This window comes from Diorhabda sublineata, chromosome 7, assembly GCF_026230105.1.
Source record: "Diorhabda sublineata isolate icDioSubl1.1 chromosome 7, icDioSubl1.1, whole genome shotgun sequence".
Taxonomy (NCBI): domain Eukaryota; kingdom Metazoa; phylum Arthropoda; class Insecta; order Coleoptera; family Chrysomelidae; genus Diorhabda; species Diorhabda sublineata.
In genome coordinates, this window is record NC_079480.1 from 18,365,586 (window position 1) to 18,373,484 (window position 7,899).

The following is a 7,899-nucleotide window of genomic DNA, read 5'->3' on the forward strand; positions in this document are numbered from 1 at the left end:
ACAAACACATTGGAAAATTCTACAATAACCGATAGTTGGTGATAGTAATTGGAAAATTTATTTCTTCTAATCTGGTAGTCAAAAACCTGTTGCCAATGAACTTGTCTATTTATCAACTGATTGATATAGTCTGTGCTTGAAACTTTTTTGTTTGGTATCTTCTCGAACTACATATCAACTATAGAAACAGCAATTTTGATATTTATAACGTCAAGTATCGTGTAGGTAGAGATTCTTTTAGCTGGTTCTTCCTTCATGTTCCAATAGTTTTTTCAAATTATTCGTGAGGGGGAGGGAGATTCTGTGTCAAAGGAAGGTATACAGGGTCTTCTGAAACTTGATTCAATTAAATCGGGGGTTAGTAAATGACTGGAGCACTTTGTATAGTTATCAAACTTGCCGCTCTTTAGCGATGCATCTAAATTTAGAAAAAGTAAAAGTTCCAGAGATATAATGATTTTATGAGTTAGTGTCTTGGCCTAATAATGAGAGATCGTATGAATGTTTGTGGTAAACGGTAACACTGAAGATGAATATAATTTTGTAGAACGTCACAATAGGAGACGATGATTTAGATAGAGATTTCACATATCTCTATGAATAGCTCACCAAAAATCAAAACACGGAGATCAAGCAACAAGGAAAATAATAATATATGCTCCCTGTATATATAGATAAAACTATAGGTGTTGGATTTTGTCAGAGAGGAGGACATCACTCTGGGTGAATAGGTATACAGAAAATACCAATATTTGAATCAAATGGTGGAGGATACAAACCTCTGAAAAGAGGTAGGAAGTCACTGAAGACTTGATCAGTCTTTAGCAAGTAACATTTTGAAAATTAGTTGAAACAAAAAAATATAAAAACATGTCTTAAAGTCTGTCTATAATAAGGATGATGCTCATCGTTAAGCTCTGTGTAATCTCTTTTTCTAAACTCAAAAGCAATTAAAAATATTTCACGCAATTTAATCTCAGCCCAGGCTCACAATAAGTGAGCTGAATGCTGGTATTTGCTCGAACTCAAATTGATGACCGTTTTCTATAACAGTTTGCTTTTGACGGTAGAAGAATCAAAAGTAATCAGTAGAAAAATGAATTAGCAAACATTGAAGCATTGATATATCGCCAGAAAGACGTTTACATGAAGGAAGCTTGAAAAAAAAGTTCGAAGATTATATTTTGTTAGAATCCATGAGACATCTGCTATTAGTTACCGGAAGAATATTATATAGACGTCAAAGTGTCTTGCGAAGGTGAGGGAAAAGATTCACAAGCTGCAAAGTGTGTCTTAAATAACGAGAACTTCACTTTGATCTCCCTATAATATGGATCCTTATAAGTACGACGTCCTATATCACATAAAGAATATTGTTATAGAATAAAAGATTTTGCTCTATTTTTTGTACAGAAATTTTTATTTACACGTCCCTAGATACTAGCTAAAATTAATAGTAAATTGGAATAAAAATCGATTTGTTTTGATATAATGGAATTATATAAATATATAATATATATTTATATAATTCCATATATATAATATATATTATATATTTTCGTAAAAGTAGCTATTCCTGAAAATTATTTATTGTTGGACCAAATCCAAAAGCGTTAAACAATGAGGTACTAATCAAGGAGAGTTAAATTAATCGTGTCCAGTAATATTGATAATCAATCTCCTGAGAATATCCTCGAGATGCGCATATAAATAACTTTCTAAAAGTATGATACCAAAAGCTGGAATCGCTTATACCTCAACCGTTACAGATACTTCTACATTTTATATTAAATGCTAAAGACCTTCAACAGAAACGATGAAAACTTTACTTGGAAACTTTTAACAACTCGCATTTCGCACGGTGTGAGTTCAAAACTTTTAATAACTTCAAGGAATTGTCATATTAAATTTGAGAAAACAAAATGGTGTAGACATTTCAATGTATATTAAAAGTTATGTTAGTGCAGTTTACAATATTTTTAAATAAAGTTAGAATTATAATATAATTCAAACTAAGTATCAACAAGAGGGACGTTCTTGATACGAAATGAATATGACAAACAGAAATAAAAAATTTAAAAAATTACAACGAGAAAATTTCATAAATATAGTTGAGGCTTGGTAGAAAAAAACAAAACAGGAATATTTTGTTTAATTCTTCGGGCTATCTGGCGTGAAGGAGAAGGCATAATAACAAACAATTGTACAATCCTCTAATGTTCCATTTCTTTGTTCAATTTGTATAAATCAGTGAAAGGTAAATGACAAAGTGGAAACATGAATTTCCTTAATAGTCACGCACTCATTCGCTTTTTTGTGGACTTTTCAATGTCATGAACAGCAAAACCTTAATTTTTTTCGAAAATTGTTCGTTTTTGGAGAATGCTAGGAGCTGCATCGATATAAATCTAGTAGGTTGAATGTGAATCTATAAACTGAAAAAGTGAACTTGATAATTTTATTGGAAGAAGTGTTTAGATAAAACTATTCCAGATATAGATTAATTTCTAGCAAGAATAGTAAATTTTCAATTGAATTGCCGAAAATATAGTGTACAAGATTAGAAAGGTTCGCGACCCCCCCACTGGAGGTTCTATAACTTTCTTTTGTAGCTAGAACACGAAGAACATTAGATGCAACTTAGAATATTTAATTGTTTATGGAATTGTTTGAAAGTATCAAAAACAGTTTCTGAAAATTCTTAATTCTGTTAATCGTCTTGAAAAATATCACAAAAACTCAATATTTTCACAAAGGCCCTTTCATAACCATAACAATCATATACATATGAACTAGGTTTTCATCAGAATGTTCTATATACTATGATTTAACAGGAAACTTCTTTTTTCTCACTCATATACGAAGGTGGTTCAAATATGAATCTGAAGTTTTGAATAAACGCGGAAAAATTTTTGCACTGGATATTAGACTGATCTGTTAGAAAGCGCAACCGAGAGCGAGAAGGATTTATCAGTGTCTGTAGCGCAACGCATCATTATTTAAAACTAAGCAACAATCGAGGAGCCAAATCTAACAAAAATTGTTTGCATACTAAGCACTTCGAAGAAAATAATCGCCTATTTTTCAGAAATAATTTGACATGTCGCCACCTTTCAATTAGAGCAACGTAAAACGATCAGTTCAACAACATTTGTTTGCCAGAAGTGTTTGAATAAATCGGGGCAACCAATCGCAGTACACGAATCATTCTGCACCATGACCATGCGGATTCTCAGTCAAAACATCGATTTGATGGCTCATCCGCCGGACAGTCCTTGTTTTGCACCCAATGATTTTTTTTTCATTTTCGTAGATCAAAAAAAAAATTCCAGGTCAACGTTCAAATCACTGTTTTGGAGGAACCTCAAACGGAATTGTATCAAACACATGCAGATTATTGATCTTTTTTTAAAACAATGAAGCCAAGTTCTCAATTATAAATATTTGATTTCACTTGTCTCAAACCTTACGTAGCAATAGCAGAAAATAGCAGCAGACCAAGAGAAACATATAATAGGAAAGTTAAGGGAAAAATAGAAGAGAAAAAGCATTAATGGAATGGAATTAGACGAAAAGCGATGGAGTTGAAAATAATGAAGAATAGTGTGAAGAAGTGAAACTAAATCTTAGCTCAACTCCCCATGCGCCTCACACCCTGAAGGGTAGAATGACATAGGTTTACGTAATCAATTATAATTATCATAACAATCAATTAATTAAAGCAGTGATAATCAAAATTCAAATTACGTTGATGATTTACAACTTCCAGAATTAACATAGCACCTATAGAAGAATATGATACTAGTGATCTATCCCTATATTCATCGATGTTTCTTTCGCTATTATTTGGATTATTTTTTTTTATTTATGGCTTTGTCTACAAATGAAATACCATAATAAGACAGCGTGGACACAAACAGCCTAAAGATCATCGTTGATGATATGAAAAAAATACAACTGTATGAAATACTATTCTTTAATAACCCAATGAGAAACAGTCGATGAACAACCTTCATTGGACGACCAAAATGTTCACCATCATCGGTGTCTGTAGGACCACGTTTATATTCAGCAAACTAATTAACAAATGGTTCTTTCCGATGGAGCAGAGTTCGGATAACACTTTTGAAGCCATTGATGAGCTTGTAAAGTATTTTTTTATCGAGAAGCAATGATAAATTAACACACGAAATTGTTTAGAATCAATTGTTTTAAAAATAACAAAAGTAGCTTCATTTAAATGACAGTAACTTTTTTCTGTCTAATCGAAACACATATTCTTTTGAAAGGTAGTACTTCATATCGCAATCTACGCTGATATAAAAAAATAATTATTTCCTCATTCATTCTCCAGTGGAGGATTAACGGATTTTTGATACTTTCTCTTTTGAAATTCTGACATATCACTGACATTGAAGGAGATCTTTACATCTCCAACGATTCGAATAATGCTGTTATCCGGACTTCGGAATAATGGAAATCGTGATATCTGTCTTCCATTTGTTAAAAAGGGAATATTTCAACATAATCCGTCGAATTAAGGTGAATGAGTGAATATAGAAAAGCAGAAAAGCAGAAAATCTGTTATTTTTTAACAGATCCATATTTTCGCACATAAAAAACTTGAAAGTCTGCAAAACTACGTGACGACGGTTGCCTTAAAATTTTATTCTCTATGGAGACAGTTTTTAATTGTAGTTATTTTTTAATATAGTTTAATATATTTGCGTTTCCAGCGATATTGGGCGGTTATATACAATTTTTGAGGGTAGCTTAAGAGGAGTGGACATACTTTAAGCACATAGATATTAAATATATTTCCTGCAAGATAAAGCGCCTGCTCATAATTCATGGGTAGTTAAAGAATATTTAAGAGCTCATTTTCGTAGACGCTGGATTGGCACACACGAGCCAATCAGATGGCCCCCTAGGTCACCTACTTGAGTATTATAGACTTCTTTGTATGGTTATACTTAAAAAATGAGATTTATACAAATCGCCTAATAATATAGATGAACTCTGAGCCTCAGCCTAAGAAGCATTCAGAAACTTACAAAGGTAATTGTTTATGATTTTAAATGCCTTAAGGCAAATTAAAACTGTATGTGGTGTATGTAAAAGACAAAATGGACGACGAGAATTTATGGCGTACTATTAAGTAAACAAACATAAATATGGATTTTTCTGATTTTTGGAGCTAAAATTTATTGAATTATACAGAATCTGAGAAATAATAACATCTCCAAAAGCATTTTTGTTTTCGCCTTGTATTTCAGGAGCAAAAGTAGTTGGAATATTTCTGTTTGTGACTTTGAAAGTTTTATAAAAAATTAATACAGGGTCGTGAAAGCGGCACGTCTATATCTCTAATGATATTTGAAATACTATGAAGTATTTATCTAAATGGGACACAAAGAACACTTGTTGTGGAAATGACGGTTTATGCTGCAATTTATTTTATTTTTAGTCGGTGCGCTGGTTACTTAAAAGACCCATTTAACACCCAACATATAGTCCTGACCTGGTCCTGTCTGACTATTTTCTGTTCGCAAAGCTGAAGGCTGAGTTAAAAAGTAAAATATTCAACAGTGACATCGGAATTAAGCAAGCGATGTACGTACATTTTAACTCAGACGTATCATATTTTCATAGATGTATAGAAGAAGCTTTAGTGTTCTTATAAAGAAATATCCTGAAAAACTATTACAGTTTTATTATTTATAAACGACCTTTCTTCGTACGTATTGACCACTCTACATGTATGATATCTTTAGTGGATCATTCTATTTACCTACAATAACTCTTTACATACTCACCGAGTACCTATCAACATTACTTTAAGGAAATACACCATTAACATCAAGGATAATTTTCATACGATATGATTTAAAAATTTTGAAAGCTGCTGATAGCTGTTGTGAACATGCGTGACCACTACTACGAGAATTTTTTAATCCGATATACTTAGATAACTTTTTTTAAGAGATAATGAGCAATATCTATATACCTTCAATATGTTTTCTTTTCAAATTACCACAAAAAAGTTTGATCAAATTCACAGCTTAAAACTTCCCAAAATCAAATTTGTCAAAACCAAATAGATCCAAATGAAAACGAATTCACGAAATCGCGAAATTAATTCTGAGAGTATTTATGAGAAACGTCGCTTTAAGTCGAACAGCGTTGATGCGCCGTCATTCAACGGCGGCGAAATCACAACTACACATGAAGTTCAACGGAAAATCAAAAACACTTTTAAAAAGACTCCAGGCGCTGGCGCGTAATTTTGTAGCTTCTGGAGTTGTTTTTTTAGGCCAGATACACAAGAAAGCATATCATGAATTTTATTTAGAGGATTATGCATAATGTTCTTATTGAAATTCGCAATATTAGAGTGAGTAGAGCTTATATTTAAGTATATTTTCTAAATTTGAATATTATGAATTTTTAGCTTTTACAGCGACAACCTGTACAATCATAAGATAGCAGAAATGAATTTTCCAATCGGCTAAAAGGTAATCTTTGTTAAATTCGATAAAATGTATGTTTTAGAAAATTTATAGATCGTTGCATTGTACATGCCAAGTAAACCATTCGGTATAAAGAAACATTCTGAAGAAAATTATCATGAATTTTAGAGTGTCTTATCAAAAACAGATGCCTAATTTAGAAGCTGGATATGCTACTACAAAATATGAACAAACAGCACATAAGTTTTACAGAAAACCATAAGAAAACAGATTTATATGAATCCATGTTTAAAAAACATCAGTGCTTGTTGTTGCTTGGTGATTATTACTTTGAATTAGAGTCTAAAACAATTTCTGTAGCATACAGGCACTACAAACAAGGCCTGCAATAGCAGAAGATGAATTTTATATCGATTAGATTAGATCAATATAATCTTTGATTTGTTATTGTGGTAAGGACTTTATTTAATTCATACTTTGTTCACTGATTTATATTTCTAACGATATAACTAAGATTTGTTTTACACGAGGTCTGGCTATTAAATGACGAGACTGGATACGAAAAAGTATTCCACATTTGAATGCTCTCATTCAATATACTTCCCTCCCCTCGCCACACACCATTCCAAACGTTTTTTCCATTGATCGAAGCAGTGCTGGAAGTCTTCTTCGGTACAGGTCTTTAGGAGCTCTGCCGTTTTTTGCTTTTTTTCCACAAAATGAAAAGCAATAAACTAATAATTGAATAATAATTATCACCAATACCTTTAACTCTGGAATAAATGAAGTAACTCATAGAAAAATTATGTAAACTTGGGAAAATATACTACCAGAATTTCACATTTTAAAGAGTCAAAAATTTTCAGAGTTGTACCTACTAATGTTTTAGGTATAATAACTTTAGAGCAAAATAAATGCATTAGGTCCCACAACTAGTGTTCACAAAATGTCACTACAATTTAACGAATCAACGTCTACCTTGAAACCCTTATTAAATACAATGACGATGAGGAAGAAAACATCGAAGCAAGATTAATTCAAAGAAGCGAACAGGCAGGAACAATAAACAAGATACTAATAAATCAAGAGCATATATCAAAAACTAAGCTATATCTATATTAGACAATCATTAGACCAAAATTACTTTATGTCGGTGAAACGTGGATACTAAATAAAACGAAAGAAGACATAGGAGGATATTAGAAGGAAAAAAGTAGGCAGACATATGTAGAAGAAGGAAGTACTAGGAAATAAAGAATCTGTACGATGAAAAAGACATTAGTAAAACTGCCCAGAAGACTAAAACTCAAAACAGCAAAGGTAATTATTGATATAAATATGGCAGGAATACGAAAGAGATGCTATGCGAAGACACAACGAGATCTAATGAGGAGAGGAGTTTGAGACTGGAAGACGAAGACAAGATATA

At 32.0% G+C, this 7,899-nt stretch overlaps 1 protein-coding gene across 1 annotated transcript in view; it reads right to left on the reverse strand.

Moving 5' to 3' along the window:
* The window catches only part of LOC130446478 (uncharacterized), a 40,684-nt gene extending 34,461 nt beyond the window's left edge, over window positions 1-6,223 (reverse strand). Inside the window, exon 1 of the mRNA XM_056782763.1 lies at window positions 6,008-6,223. The gene's annotated coding sequence lies outside the window, so the exon portion shown is untranslated. The remainder of the gene's footprint in view (window positions 1-6,007) is intronic.
* Window positions 6,224-7,899: the final 1,676 nt, after the last annotated feature.